At 43.8% G+C, this 16,468-nt stretch overlaps 1 protein-coding gene across 1 annotated transcript in view; it reads right to left on the reverse strand.

Moving 5' to 3' along the window:
• Nucleotides 1–16,468, reverse strand: part of PUDP (pseudouridine 5'-phosphatase) — a 109,066-nt gene that overhangs the window by 22,645 nt on the left and 69,953 nt on the right. The gene's annotated exons all lie outside the window — the stretch shown is intronic.

Genomic DNA, 16,468 nt, shown 5'->3' on the forward strand with positions numbered 1-16,468 from the left:
TGAGATTCATCAGAAATGCATATTTATATTAAAAGTTAGGCTTTTATTGATAGCTATCAGCAATTCAAGCATGCTGGACATATTTTTAGGAAATTAACAGCTACATAAAGTACTGTCTTGGGCAGGTGGAAGACAAAAAACCAGAGCAGACAGCTCTCCGGCCCCACTGGAATTCATGGTCTCCAACGCAGGAGACACACATTGGGGAATCCCTGCTAATCCCAGCCCCCTGTGGGGAACCCTGTTTGAGGCACACTGTCCTCTGGAACATGGAGCAGGGACAGAATTCCATTCACCAGGATTTGGAAGGTGGATTTGAAGGAGTAGGTTTAGGGAAGATGACTCTGGGATGACTGGTCAGAGGCAGGCCATGAAAGACAGGCATAATCGCACCAGATGGATGCAGACACTGGGAAATGGGAGGTGTGTGGGGGGTGAGAATTGCAAGCAGAGGGAAGAGCTTAGCAGAGATAGTTACTGGCTGCACTCCAGTGTGGACAGCCTCACTGGGATGAGATGGACATGCAGACAAATAAACATTGTGCATGTACTGGGGGCAGACGGAAGATAACGCCCCAAAAGGAAACTGGAAGTAGTGAGTGAGGGAGGGAGCAAGGGGCCAGGCTGAGAGATCTGTGCTTTATGGGGTGGGTAGGGAGGGAAGTCAGAACGGAGCAACTGGTCATATCAGTGTTTTAGAAACATCAAAAAAGCAAAACTACTGATTTACCAAGAAACTCTTATCATTGTTAAAGGCAATGACCCCCTACCCTAACAGGACTGTTTATGTCTAGTAAGGTTATTCAAGGGCATGACTGCTTAATTTGTTTTTTGAAATCCAAGATACAACTCATTCACTGAAATACCTGGCCTACTGTCAAATGTTTCATTCCACAATGGTAGCTTAATACAGATCAGTTGGTTACATGCTACCTGCTATTAAGATGGCCTCATGCAAACTGTCATTGTTTGAAACTGCTGGTATGTGGAGACTGCACTGCCTCATATACAAATGCACACAGAACTGGAGAAAGCACTTAGCATTTACACTGGTACAATAACACTGTACGAATGAATTACAAAGCAGCCCTCAAGAGATGTTACCCATGTGGTAACAAGTAGTCACTGCTGTCCTATCATTTCAACAATTTATATTTTGTTTGATATATGTGTCTGTGTGTGTGAATCTAAAAAAGGAGAAAAAATTAATTACATAGTGATACATTTACCAGGAATCATACTGAATAAAATGGAACAAAAACATCACAAACAGGTACAGCATGGAGATTTCTGTTGGGTTAATGATCTTTGTAATTGCAGAGGAAAATGTTGTTACTACCACTTTTAAGCGTTCATTTTATCTGAAGGGGTTGGAAAAATACCAAGTAATTACTAACTATACTTGACTTTGAAATGTGGATATACACCTACCCAGTTGATGTGGGAAGAAGAGCATGTAGGAGGTACCCTGTTTACTGTCTAGGGAGATAAAGTCTCCCCTTTCACTCCTTAGCTATGGGAATACTAGATAATTATGTTTTTTAAATATAAACAAGTATAATATTGTTTGTTTGTTTGGTTTTGAGACAGGTTTCACTTTATCACCCAGGCTGGAGTGCAGTGCTATAATCACAGCTCACTGCAGCCTTAACCTCCCCAGGCGCAGGTGATCTTCCCACCTCAGCCTCGAGAGTAGCTGGGACTACAGGCTAGCACCACCATGCCTGGTTAATTTCTTTTTGTAGTTTTTGTAGAGATGGGGTTTTGTTCTTTGCCCCAGCTGGTCTTGAACTCCTGGGCTCTAGCAATCAGCCTACCTTGGCCTCGCTAAGTGCTGGGATTTCAGGCGTGAGCCACTGCACCCAGCTAATATTCTTAGATATGTATTTCTAAGCCTATAGACTATTGCATAGCCCACTTCTAAATGACAACTGCAAAAATCTATGAATGGCTGTATAATTCATCCCATAATCATGACAACTATTTATTATGGTCTTTATTTTGAGCATATACATAAGAAAAAAAAGGATGTATGAAACATTTCTCTTTATGTTGGGATATGCATTGGCACTTCCTTCTCATAAAAGGAATAGAAGGTGAAAAGAAGACTCTTGTAAGATGGAAGAGCTCACTCTTTGGTCATGGGGTCACTTATGGGACAAGTGCAAATATTAAAATCAGCACACACTGCCAAAAACTATCTTAAGCACGCTGTTGATCTCCATTTATTGGATGTCTATGGACAAACAAATAATGAGGGCATTCTACATTCTGAGGTCATAAGCAGCCCATATTCCCACTTGGGAACACAACCAGAAACAGTAGTTCCTAGTCATATCATTGTTCAGGTGTGGTTTCTTAGAATTAATACAGGGAGGTGGGGAAGAGGAAAGGAAGACATGGGGCTGAAGGGAAAGATTACCCCCCTCATCGCTCCTATTCAGGTATAAATCAGGTGGGAGATGTGCTTCCGTGACCAGCTGGACACCAAGGCTGTGTCCCTGAGAGGTGTGCAGAGGGTCCCAGTTTGTATCAACCTCTCCTGAGTCATGCTGGAACCTTCCTACTAGAGAGTTGTGTTTGGAGAACAGCATACAGAGCCCCTTGAGTACTGGGCTTCTGGCATCTCCCAGACAACCTCCAACAGTATGTGATTAAACTACAGACATGCAGCTCAAATAATACACTGGATGAGCCACAGAACGTGTCTTCTTTTCTACAGAAAACATATTTTCTTAACCCTTAGTCAGAATAAGCTAGGGCATTAGAATAAAAATGTACTTACTCAGTGAGCAATTTAATGGTTGGATATTTTAAAGAAAACTACCCCCTTCCCCATTTTTTTCCTTTCAACAGAATCAAAGATGCTGCTCTGCTAGTGCAAATTTCTTCGGAAAAGAGAAATGTGTGAATAACAACATACCATTCACAACACATGGCACTGGTCTCTGGAGGCTGACATTCTGCCAAATCAAATACTGAAGGGGGCGGCCTTGTCCACTTATGGTTCAACAAGGGTCCCTGTTGCTGTGCAGAGCTCATCTCACAAGATGACCCTGCTTCCCCCACGATCTGGCTGTCATTTCTTCAAAGCACACACACTCTGCTGGATTCCTTTAGCGCCGGCGTTTGGCCGGCTCCAGGCCAGCTCCTAAATGTTTGCCTGGCCACCTGGGAGGCTGGAGCCCATTTTCCAATGACCTTGCTAAAAGAACTGCGAATCTGCTTTTGCTTAAGAAACACCCTTCTAAGGAGGCCAGAGAGAGGCAGCACTGGTGGCCCCATTCTGTAAAAGGTCTCCCTGAGCGTGGGCTCACAGCTGTGTCACTGCTTAGTTACTAGGTCTCTCAATTCCTCTACCAGTCCAGCTCCACGGGGAGACTTCCTGAGGCCTGCCTGCACAACATTCACAGGTACTGATCAGCACCCGTCCCTACCAAGGACTCCCCAGAAAATTCCACTCATAATGGAAGCTCCTTTGCTGTTCTCCATGCCCGCGGTTTTCAGTATGGGAGTCTTCAAGGCACATTCAGGGGGCCCACACAGTCAAGTGTCCACCCACAGTAATACTAAGGCACCGGTAACCTTCTATGCAGTGCTGACAGTGCTATCTACAGTACAAATGCAATGTCAGCAGGAAAAACAGCCCACACAGCTGGGGCCCGCATGCAGGAGGGCCAGAGGCAAAGCCCCGCTGCTGGGCGCTCTGCCCCTCTGGCAGGAAGAGGAAAGTGCAGCTCCGCCTGGGAATATCTACACTGAGTGATACACACTCTACTTTTATGAAGTCTCAGCCCTTGAGCTGGCTGATTTTTTTAAGATGCCGTGAGATGATGAAAAAGGCCCCTAAAGTGCGTGTGCCGTGGGGGAAGGTGAGCCCCTGGTTACCAAGGAAATCACGTGCTCCCCCCTCCTCGCACTGCAGCAATATCCCCACTTTATCATGGTTTTTCTTTCCTGGAGTATCATGTTTATTTGAAGGAATGACTGACAGGCAACAGTGATGATCACTAAGATTCGGGCATCGGGCAGAAGTTTTCTAGAAAATTTTCTCGAGAGAGGGCCACTTCAAGGCAAATAACTGTTGACAAAAATAACGTCTGAGTTTTCCAGAGAAATTGAGAATGTTGGAAATCGTGTATCTACCACCCCGAGCTTGACAACTTGCCATAATTTAAACCTACCTGATGAGATTGATGGCGACATGAACAGATGTGGGTTTTTGATATTATTATAAGGAAATGTGTCAGTATTTTGGAGATCTAATTTTTCAGCTACCCAGTATTTTCTGAATAAACAAATGCATGATGTTACACAATCATACATGGATACAAGCTCCATTCAAAGTTTAAAATCGGGTAACAGATTTGAAGATAAACAAGGAGGAAAAGGTCACTGATAGGGCTTCAATTTCCACATAACTTTTAAGAAACTATTACTTGTTGAATTCTGGTGCAGTAAAACAGCTTCACACAGAAATAGAGCTAAAGAAAGAAAAATAGTTAAAATTATCTTAAAAGACTATTAAAATATCCCTTCCTTTTCAAACTAGGTTCTGTATAAGGCCAGATTTCTGACAAATTCTTGATGCAAACCAAGGTATCCCAATGAATTGAATATACAGAATCAGAGAAGAGAATACAGCTGTCTTGAATTAAGAGAGACACTAAAGATATTTGCAAATATGTAAAAATAAAAAATACCCTCCTGGCATTTTTTTGTTTGTTTTGGAAATACAGCTATTCTTCTTAAAAATGTTACTTATATTACCATGGAATGGGCTTATTATCACACTTACAGAATGAATAAACAGTATTAATTTTTAACTTGGCAAATATCAAGATATATAAGCCACATAAACGAAACCTCTTATGGATCCTAAATAAATTTTTTTAAAAGTTTACTGACTTTTTTCTTTCGCGGGGTGGGGGGGGGCGACAAAAAAAAAAGTCCTACTCTGTCGCCCAGAATGTAGTGCAGTGGCGTGAACACAGCTCACTGCAGCCTCGACCTCCTGGGTTCAGTGATCCTCCTGCATCTTGAGTAGCTGGGGCCATAGGCATCCGCCACCACACCTGACTAATTTATTTTTTATTTTTATAGAGACAGGGCCTCACTATGATGCCTGGGTTTGTCTTGATGTCCTGTGCTCAGGTAATCTTCTTGCCTTGGCCTCCCAAAGTGCTGAGATTACAGGCATGAGCCACTGTGCCCATACCCTCAATAATTGTTAAGAGCATAAAGGAATCCTGAGACCCCAAATGTTTGAGAACTGCTATTCTTTAAAGCTGGAAGAAAATGAGATGTCCTGGTTCCTTTAAATAAAAATCGTGGTACAGAATCTTTTCCAAGTTTTTATTTGAAAAGCATACTGTTGTGCGTACAAAAAAGATTGACTACTTATAAAGTGTGATGCACACACCTTCATACTGTACATGCATCAGCACATATATGCCCAGATGTGCATGCTCATATGCAGATATGTGACTTAGAAAGTAAATGTCATCTAAAATCCCACTCTTAAGAGATAACCACTGATAACAATTTGGTAATGCTTAAAATACATCTTTATGAAATGCCTACATTTAGCTTCTACAGGAATGAAATAATCTGACACATATCACCCTGAGATTTATCACTTGAGGACAAGTCAAGGGCGGCTTTCAATGTCAGTGCTTAGAGATCTGACTTCACGCGTTCTATTCACTCAAAACTCTCACTAAGGGATATTTAGGTTACTTCTTTTAACTGTCTGGAACTGAGAATGGATGGACAACCATGAAGTACATTTCCCTGTGGGGCGGGGACTGCTGACGGCCCTCCTTGGTCCCGTGCCCAATCTTGTTGAATTCCTGTCTCAGGTATGCTTTTGCATCTGGCTTCCATTTTGCTGTTGCATGTCCCTTTCGCGGTTTGCTCCTTTTCTCTGCTGTAGCGTATGCTCTGCCCAAGGCCTCTCTGTCTGTTTAATCCCCTTTGTAATGAGCACATTTATTTTTAAGTCTAAATCTGATAACTTGTGCTTTATCTAGAATCTGCTATTTGTACTTTCTCTCTCTCTCTCTTTTTAATCATGTGGCCTCCTCTCTTGTAATGCCTAGCCATTATTGCACTGGGACCATTCTGTTTCTGGCCACCCTCACTCCTGGGTATGGATTGGGGTCACAGCCTGAGGCCTGGGGCTTAGCAGGGCCAATCTTCCCTATTTGGCAGGTCCTGAACACCAATTTTTAGTATCCCAGTCTCGTGCTCTTAAAAGCTCAGTTAGGGTTGGGTGCAGTGGCTCATGCCTGTAATCCCAGCACTTTGGGAGGCTAAGGTGGGCTGACCACCTGAGGTCAGAAGTTCGAGACCAGCTTGGTCAACTTGATTCTTTATTTAAACTTTGCTGATTGTACTTTCTCCCTCTCTCTTTTTAATCATGTGGTCTTCTCTCTTCTGATGCCTGGTCATTGTTGCATGGGGACCATTCTGTTACTGGCCACCTTCACTCCTGGGCATGGTTTGGGGTCCTTGTGTGGCGGCGACTGCTGATGGCCCTCCTGGGTCCTGTGACCATTCTTGCTGAATTCCCAACTCAGGTATGTTTTCGTGTCTGGCTTCCATTGTGCTGTTGTATGTCGCACAGTGACAAAAATAAGCTGGGTGTGGTGGCATGTGCCTGCAGTCCCAGCTACTTGGGAGTCTGAGGTGAGAGAATCACTTGAACCTGGGAGGTGGAGGCTGCAGTAAGCTGATATCATGCCTCTGCACTCCAGCCTGGATAACAGAGCAAGACTCTGTCTCCCCCAACAACAACAACAACAACAACAAAAACAACTCAGGCTTCTCACTCTCATTAGCCACTTCTTTTGGGGACAGCTCCAGGGGCAAAGTGTTGCACTGTTCCCTACCTACTGGGTAATCAGATCCCTTCAAAAAGAAGCTTTCAAGCTTTTGTCCAGTTTTTCTCACTGTTCTTAACAGGAGGGTTAGTGCAGCTCACTTAGGTCCTATCACCAGAAGAAGAACTTCTTAGTACAAATTGTACACGTTAGTATCTAATCTGAGTAGGATTCACCTTAGTGCTGGAAGTAAACCAGAGCCCTTGGGGCTTATGTCCCCCTTTCCACTGGCAAGACAGCTACCCTGGTATTATTTCCTGAGTGATCCAGCTGTTTCACAACAATCTGAAATGCCACCTTGATCTTTGCATAGACCCCCAGACAGAACAAGGCTCAATTCACTGCTTATTCTCACTGTTCTAGTTTGGGTAAGGGCAAGTTCGAGAATGTGTACACAAGCACTGTGGAGGCCAGATCAGGCAGGGAAGGTACAAGGTACAGGAAGGTACACCGTGTCTGGGGATGGGAGAGTTCACGGGAGTTATTGCAAAGTAGGTCAGTCCAAAAACTTTTCAAAAGCCAAATCATCAACTAAGGCAATGTTATGAAATGCAAGGTAGGAGCCATACATACAAACAGCACTAGTGCTATTTACAGGTCACATGTTCTGTGTATTCAATAGACCATTCCCCTCCAATTGTAGTAAAGAAAAACATTTCCCAAATTTGCCAATAATCTGTGGCACTACATTAAATGAGATGCTAAATATTTAGTAAGGTTTTAGTCTAAAACATCCAAATAATTATTAGTAATAATTACTAGTTAAAAGCTAAAAAATGTTTTGAAAATTGACACAATTGTAAGAGAGAACTGCGAATGCAGAACCAACTAACTTGATGCACTAGTGAATGGTGGGATATTGTCTACAGTATATTTTTACTGGCTAGTTCTCTGAAACCTTGCTATCAAAAAGACTCAGTGAACACAATATCATTACCAAAAATGCATAGCTGATCACTTGCCAACCTAATGAAATGCCTCGAGTAGGGTAGTGGAATTTTTAGTAACAGTGGCTACTAACTCTTTTAAAAAGTGTTTCAAGGAAGTACAAGGCATGGATTTTTTAAGGCATTTGAGTGACAGTCAAGGAAAATACATATATATATATATATATATATGTATGTATGTTTTAGAGCAGTGGTCCCCAGCGTTTTGGCACCAGGAACTTGCTTCATAGAAGACAATTTTTCTTAGACCAGTAGGGGTGAAAGGGGCTGGTTTGGGGATGAAACTGTTCCACCTCAGATCATCAGGCATTAGATTCTCATATGGAGCACACAACTCAGATCCCTTGTGTGTACAGTTCGCACTAGGGTTCATGCTCCTGTGAGAATCTAATGCTGCCTCTGATCTGACAGGAGGCAGAGTTCCAGTGATAATGCTGGCTCATTCGCTGCTCACTTCCTGCTGTGTGCCCTGGTTCCTAACGGGCTACGGACCAGTATTGGTCTGTGGCTAGGGGATTGGGGACTCCCGTTTTAGAGGATGCTATAAAACATATATGGAGACTGCAATTTTTTAGTTTACAACATTGGTGAAGTTAAAAATCCAAAACCAGCACTGCTATAAAGATTAAGCTATTAGATGCTTTTTGCTGGAAAGTATTTCCAGAGACATGAGCTTTTTCCATAACACATATCAATCACACACATGCATACACATACACACACATATAAAGTGCTGATTAAATGATGTCTTTCTACATTTTCCATTGTTATACAAGTATATGCCTTTAAAAGAGAAATAGTGGACCAGGGATTCATCCATCAGTATTTTCTCCACACAAAGCACAGAGTACAGTGCCATCCTGGAATTTCTCTAGTCAAGCATAAAGAAGATATGTGAAGGCAAAACATATGAAGAGTAATTATGAGAGGACAGAAGTTCATTCTGTTTTGAGATTTGCTGTTTTTCTCTAGTATTAAGTGAAATTATTTCTTCACTTCTCTGCATTTGACGGAGTGCAGAAGGGCTTCATGCCTCTAATTTCTGTTTTCCCAGAGACCCTGGTGCCCCAAGTACAGCTCAGCTCTGGCGTAATTCTGTAGAACAGTACAGAGACCCATGTGCATGCAACCTGTGTCAACGTCTCTGCAGGGCTGTGAACCTGAAATCAACACTGCAATGCCCCCTAGTTCCCCAAGAACCATGAGCAGCTCTCCATCACAGGAGGACAGATTCTGCTGCCACCTGTAAGCCCTAGAAACCAGTGTGGAGGAACGCAGGTGGCTGTGGGTCTACCAAGAAGTCAGAACACTCACTGTGCTGTGACCTGGGCAAAGCACACTCCAGCTCCTATCAAAGCCGATGATGCACCCAAGGGGAGGGGGAGAGCTGGAAGGTGAAAAAGACAGCCTCCTCATCGACATCACTGCAGCTGTAGTGGGAGGAGATGGAAACAGGGATCACGAGAATAGGTGTCAGGGTTTATGAAATAACAATACAGAAGAGAAATGCCTTCTGCATTTGCGGGGGAAACTACAGGAAAAGAAAAAGAAGGTGATATGGTTTGGCTTTGTCCCTACCCAAATCTCATCTTGAATTGTAGCTCCCACAATGCTGTGGGAGGGAATCGGTGGAAGGTAATTGAATTGCAGGTGGTTTGGTGGTGGTGGTGGGGTGACAGGAGGGGCAGGCAGTCTTTCTCATGCTATTCTCGTGATAGTGAGTAAGTCTCATGAAATGTGATGGTTTCATAAGGGAAAGATTCCCTGCATGTTAAGACATGACTTGCTGCTCCTTGCCTTCCATCATGATTATGAGGCCTCCCCAGTCATGTGGAACTGTGAGTCCATTAAACCTCTTTCCTATATATGTTATTCAGTCTTGGGTATGTCTTTATTAGAAGGATGAAAACAGACTAATGTAGAGTAATGTAGAAAGCCACACTATAGCTGGGAATGTAGGGTTTCTTTGCCAAGAGTTTTTAGGAACTGAAAATGAAAGAGCAAGAAATTACTAAATTCGAGTTAAATAAGAAACGACATTGGCTATTATTAAAACTAAATGACAGTGTGCGCTCCTAAATCACTCAGCATTCCTGGAATCTTGCAATGTGATAAAATGGCACCTACACGAAAGGTTCAGTAAAAGTGTATAAAGGTTCACTGAGTCCCTTGATGTGAACCTGTTTCTTTACCTAGAGAATGAGTGACTGGATTCTGTGTCTAGTGGCTCGCTCTGTCACCCAGGCTGGAGTGCAGTGGCACAATCTTGGCTCACTGCAACCTCTGCCTACTGGATTCAAGTGATTCTCCTGCCTCAGCCTCCTGAGTAGCTGGGATTACAGGGGTGCACCAATATAAGCTAATTTTTGTATTTTTAGTAGAGACGAAGTTTCGCCATGTTGGTCAGGCAGGTCTCAAACTTCCAACCTCAAGTGATCCTCCCACCCCGGCTTCCCAAAGTGCTGGAATTACAGGCATGAGCCACCATGTTAGGCCCAAATATTAACTTTAAATTGGCTATAAGTAGTATACAGCTATTTGTTTTCCATTATTCTCAGAAGGAAAGAAGTTCCAGTTACGGAGGTCAGCTCACACTGACAGCCTGCCTGCTCCTGTCTGCATTGTTTTGGGACATATGCAATGTACAATAAGGATGAGTCAAGATGAAAATTCAGGTGAGTTTCACATGCAGCTACAGGTATTAGAAAAATACACATATTTTTAACTAGCTACATCTTTTTTTTCCATTTTTTTTTTGAATCTAGGAAAGAGTCGCAGAGATGCAAAAAGTTCTTTAAATTTGGTACAAGTTTATATGAAAATACACTCAGCGACAATTTTCTTAATTTTACTTTCTCCTAAGCCTCCTATAAGTTTTGTCATTGCTTATTTTTTTCTAACGGAACTATAAGTTCCCTGAAGGAAATGACATTGGAATCACACCTGACATGTCCTCCTCCCTTACTGCCTATTTCTAATCTGTCATCCTGTACTCCACTGAGCTCTAAAACACAGACATGGCCGATGTGTCCTTCTAAGAACTTCCAGTGAGCTCAAATGCCTATTACACCATGTATAAACTTATGCTTGGTTTCCAAAACCCTCACAATTGATTCTGTATTGGCTACACTCCTGTTGGACTTGTCCTGTTCAACACTAATCCCATCCTCTGTTCTTTATCTGTAAAAACAGTAAGCATTTATCTCAGGGCCTGTGTCATCCTCAGTTCCCCTATGATGTTCTAATTTGTGCCTGAGTGAACTTTGGTCTGCTTGTCACACTAGGCAGGGCTGCCCCCCACAACATTGCACTGTAAAGATGGTCCAGCATATAGCAGACTTGACAGAATTTCACAGAACACCCATATCACCATGTCACCCAGACTGTACTCTCCCTTTTTTCTTTCTTTTGAGACAAGAGCCTCGCTCTGCTACCCAGGCTGGAGGGCAGTGGCATGATCTCGGCTCACTGCAACTTCTACCTCCCAGCCTCAGGTGATTCTCCCACCTCAGACTCCTGAGTAGCTGAGACTACAGACATGCACCACCACACCTGGCAAATTTATCATCATCATTATTATTATTCTTTTTTGTAGAGATAGTCTTTCACTATGTTTCCCAGGCTGGTGTTGAACTCCTGAGTTCAAGTGATCCTCCCACCTTGGCCTCCCAAAGTGCTGGGATTACAGGCATGAAACACCGCCTGTAAGACTGTACTCTTAACAAGGTAACAGCATAATAGTTTGGGGTGTGAGCAGAAATATCTAAAGGCTGGTGAAATGAGCCCACTCTACCTATTTATGTGGACTTAGCCCTTATTCATTAAGAAATATGCAGGTTTCCAGGAAAAAGGGTAGTATCTACCATGTACCTTGTTTACCAGTTGTGAATATGATCTCACAACTTCAATCCTGGTATTAAAAAAAAAAAGACAGATACCAAATATACACAAAACTTAGGCTGGTGAAATAAGCCTACTCGACCTATTTAAGCAGTTTAACATGTATAACTTTCTTGAAAACAGAAAAACAAAAGCAAAGATAATTTTTTTAAACCCTGAAATTCAGCTCCTAAAACAACATTAACACGAACAAGAAAACTAAAACATGTAAAGTAGTGATGACTAGGCTGTCAAAAATAGATTCCCAGCTGGGCACGATGGCTCACTCCTATAATCCCAGCACTTTGGGAGGCTGAGGTGGGCAGATCACCTGAGGTCAGGAGTTCGATACCAGCCTGGCCAACATGGGGAAACCCCATCTCTACTAAAAAATCCAAAAATTAGCTGGGTGTGGTGGTGCACCCCTATAATCCTAGCTACTTGGGAGGCTAAAACAGAAGAAGAGCTTGAACCCAGGAGGCAGAGGCTGCAGTCAGCCGAGATCACACCACTGCACTACAGCCTGGGCAACAGAGCAAGACTCTGTCTCAAAAAAAATTGATATCTGATTTCTGGTTTTACTTGTAATAAATAACAACCCTAGAAGTGATATGTAAGCAATGCCATCATTTTTGTTTCACAACAAAGATAGCGTTTTTGTGGCTGGGAACAGAGAGCCCTGGGGTGCCTCCCAGTTTGGTCTCTCCAGTCCCCACTAGCCAGTGAGAGTGCTCACACTTGCAAGTCTCAGGAGCTGACATTTAGCACATGGAGGCCCTCTACTCACTGGGTTTCTGAGCATCAGGGGATGTGTTGGCAGAGGCAGCACCCTGCCTAGCACACAGTGGGCAGATGCTTTCACTCAGTGAGTGCTCATTAGCCTGAAGGTGGGTTCTGGTGGGCTTCTAAAGGTGGCCTTATGTTTACTTTTTTTAGAACAAAATAATGATACATGAATAACTTAGAAAATATTCTCAGTGAAAACTTGATTCTTTAATGTCGGCTCTGTTGGATACTTGCTCCTAGTAAGATGGGAATTAAACATAATTAATAACCCTTTGATCCTACTTGTTTTTGACTACTTTCCTATGACTACTACTACTATACCTAATTAACCTGGTGACACCTACAGCATAATAATTCCCTAAGGCAGTTCCCGAAGAGATTCAGAAATCTCTTCAATGACTGCTAATTTAATGGAATGCCCTTGAACTCTGGAGGCATGCTGCCCCTGTGAGCTGACACCTACACTGCGGCCAAGAGGAAGCAGCAGGGCCTGACTGCAGAACTCCAACATCACACGCAAGCCCCTTCACGACTGCCTCCTATATTCCCGAGACAAACACCAAGTATGCAGCCAGGCCTGCTTCCCCGACAGGAGTGGGAAAATCTTCCTTTAGTACTACGATATGCGCCTCACAGGAAGAAAAGCCAAATGCATCACTGTCTCTAATTAAGTAAGAAGCATGATAGAGAAGGTTTCATTTCTGCAAGATAAATACATCTGTAAGTAAATGTGGATTAATAATAAGGATAACACTTAGAACTTTCTAAGAGCTTAATGACTTGTAAAATATGCAACTGCTCATTTTTCTTTGACAAGTCTAAAACAAACATTGTCAATGAGAACATGAAGATATTAAAACACAGTTCATTCCATTGGCCGCTTTCTGCAGGGCACCTTGTGAGAGAAATTCCTGCTCATGAGGGCCCTCGCATTGTGGGTTTCACCATAACTGGTCCCATGCAGTGCCAGCGTGTGGCTTCCACACACATTTTGCTTCCATATACATTTTAAAACATGGCTAACTTTTTGTGGAGACAGGGTCTGGCTATGTTGCCCTGGCTGGTCTCCAACTCGTGGGCTCAAGCATCCTCCTACCTCAGGATCCCAAAGTGCTGGAATTACAGGTGTGAGCTGCCACTCCTGGCTATGCATGGTGGTGTGTGCCTGTGGTCCCAGCTACTCGGGAGGCAGAGGCAGTAGGATTGCTAAAGCCCAGGAATTGGAAGCTGCAATGAGCTATGATTGTGCTACCAGCACCTATGGCCTGGACAACAAATGGGGACCCTATCTGTAAAACAAAACAAAACAAAACAAACCCAAAACCAAAAAACCCCACATGGAAACACCATGTTTCCATTCACACAGTGCCTTGCAAAACAAGGACTGCCTGTACTTGAAATTCAGTTTAATTGCCTTAGCTACAGGAACAGCTCATGTTAAAAAGGCAAATATTTTACCTTGTCTTTATCAGTTTGTAAATACAGAGCTGAAAACAAGTGCCAACATACCCTGATCGATTCTGGGACATGGTGTGTGGAGTGCAATACCTTCGCTTTTCCACTGAGCAATAACTTGGGTTAAACAACAACAGAAAAATGGTGTTTCTAGGAGCAAGGCTTTATAGCCTGAAGCTATGAGATAATTCTTTCATAAGGGGAAATTCTTAGGACAAATAAACATGTTTCAGTGGAATTTATAATGGGATGCCAAGCATGCAAACATATACATGTCCAGACACAGAAGCAGATACATGTTCCCACTGGGACCTGTTCCATCTGCACCTGGAGGCTCAGCCTTGACTCTGACTTACTAGCTGGAAGGCCTCAGGTATATCCCACGTCGAGCAATTGCAGTCAGGTTGAATTCAATAATGAGACTTAAATCAAGAATGAGATTTAAATCAGCCCAGGTATGTATGTTGCTAAGAAAGCCCCCACTGTCTTTCAATGACTATTTATACTTAAGCAGTCATAAAAATTATATACCTGGTTTTTGTCCCCACTTCATGACACAGAGCTCCTAAAACACTTGGAATATCTGAGTCATTAACAAGCCGTTTTCAACTTAATGAGATGCCTTTACTGGGCCCAGGATAGCTTTAGGAGACAGGGTCTGGATATCAGAAAGACCAAATATGTGATTAGCAGATTGGGTCCGAGTGTGATGGCTCACGCCTGTAATCTCAGCACTTCGGGAGGCTGAGGCAGGTGGATCACCTGACACCAGGAGTTTGAGATCAGCCTGGCCAACACAATAAGACCCTGTCTCTACTAAAAATACAAAAACTAGCCAGGTGTGATGGCGCATGCCTGTAATCCCAGCTACTTGGTAGGGTAAGGCAGGAGAATCACTTGTACCCAAGAGATAGAGGTTGCAGTGAGCTGAGATTGCACCACTGCACTCCAGCCTGGGCAATAGAACAAGACTCCATCTCAAAACAAACAAACAAAAAAGACTGGAACTTTCCACCCTTCCCCTCATCTCCAGGGAGGGCACCGTGGCTAAACTAAGTTCAATGAGCAATGGTCAGTGATGTCACCACTCACATCAACGTAAGAAACCTCCATAAAAATCTCTACGTGAGGGGTCTGGACAGCTTTGAGTTTGGTGAGCACATGGAGGTGCCAGGAGGTCAGGTGCCCAGAGAGGGCAGGGGAGCGCTGCACCCACCCGCTGTACCTTGCCCAATGCCTTGCTTCCATTTGGCTGTCCCTGAGTTGTACCCTTCATAACAAAGCAGCCAGTGTATGAAAGTGTTTCCCTGAGTTCCATCAGTCATGTTAGGGAATTATCAGACCTGAAGAGAGGATTGCAGAAACCCCCAATTTGTAGCCAATCAGAAGTACAGGTGGCCCCTGGAATGTGCAGTGGGCATCTTGTGGAACTGACGCCTTAACCTTCGGGACCTGAGCTAACCCTAGGAGTAAGTGTCAGAACTGAACTGAATTGCTGTATGGCCCACTTAGCTTCAGGGAATCAGAGGTCAGTGCACTGTGGCACAGGTTCTGGCTACCTCTATAGGTTCAAGGTAGTAAGCTGCACCCTGGGCAAAAAAAGAAAAGAAAAAAAACCCCAGGTGTTTCAAGACTATTCCAAGTAGCTCAGCTTTATTGGGAAGGAGGTTTCTGAGTAAATTCCCTGAGCTCCTGAATGGTGTAACTGGTTAGCGATGAGAGGTGAGGTGTGAAAAAGACCTCTCACTGAAAGGCTCCTCCCCACAAACCACTAAAGTCCTCACATGCAGGAACCCGGGGGAAGGAGGCATTTGCAGGGACTTACATTTACATAACAGGGGAGCCCCCCATCTGGAGCCAGGCCCAGCCACCACAAGCGGTCAGCTCTCTAAATGCTCTGCCCAGGTCACCTGAGGAGGAGTCTCATAAAACAAGAAGAGGGAACCAGGGGCCGTCTCCACTGCATACCCTGCATGGTCAGCCAGCCGTGGTGCAGGACAGGGGGTGTCATGGTATAGGAGCCCACCAGCTGCCACTTTCCGATGGAGAAATGGATGGAAGTCCAAAACCTTGGCGATAAAACCCCAACATCGCTACATAAGCAAAAACTCTGCAGCAAGCGATGAGTACTCTATAAGCAGTTGGGGAGGGGAAGTGAGTTTTAGTGACTGACATCAACTGCAGTGAATTCTCACCTCAAAGGCTGTAATCTGAAAATAAGACTGTTGTAAGGCCCAAATCATTAAAACCTCTGCTTCCCTGGAAAATGTCTGAATAGGCCTTGTTCTGGCACTGTATGCCTCTTAGACTATCCCTGAGACCCAGCGGATTCTGGCTGAGTCCACTGGCCTGGTGACTTAGGTGTGGCTGCGACTTCTCACAGAATCTTCCAGCCATGTCATCTCCCTGCCCACATACCCAAGTTCCAGGGAGCACTGCAGAGTGGCCTTCAACAGCACATACCACAACCTTTCACATTTAGCAAACATGACGTGGATATGATTTGGTGGAACATGG

Source organism: Callithrix jacchus, chromosome X (genome assembly GCF_049354715.1).
Source record: "Callithrix jacchus isolate 240 chromosome X, calJac240_pri, whole genome shotgun sequence".
NCBI classification, from domain to species: domain Eukaryota; kingdom Metazoa; phylum Chordata; class Mammalia; order Primates; family Cebidae; genus Callithrix; species Callithrix jacchus.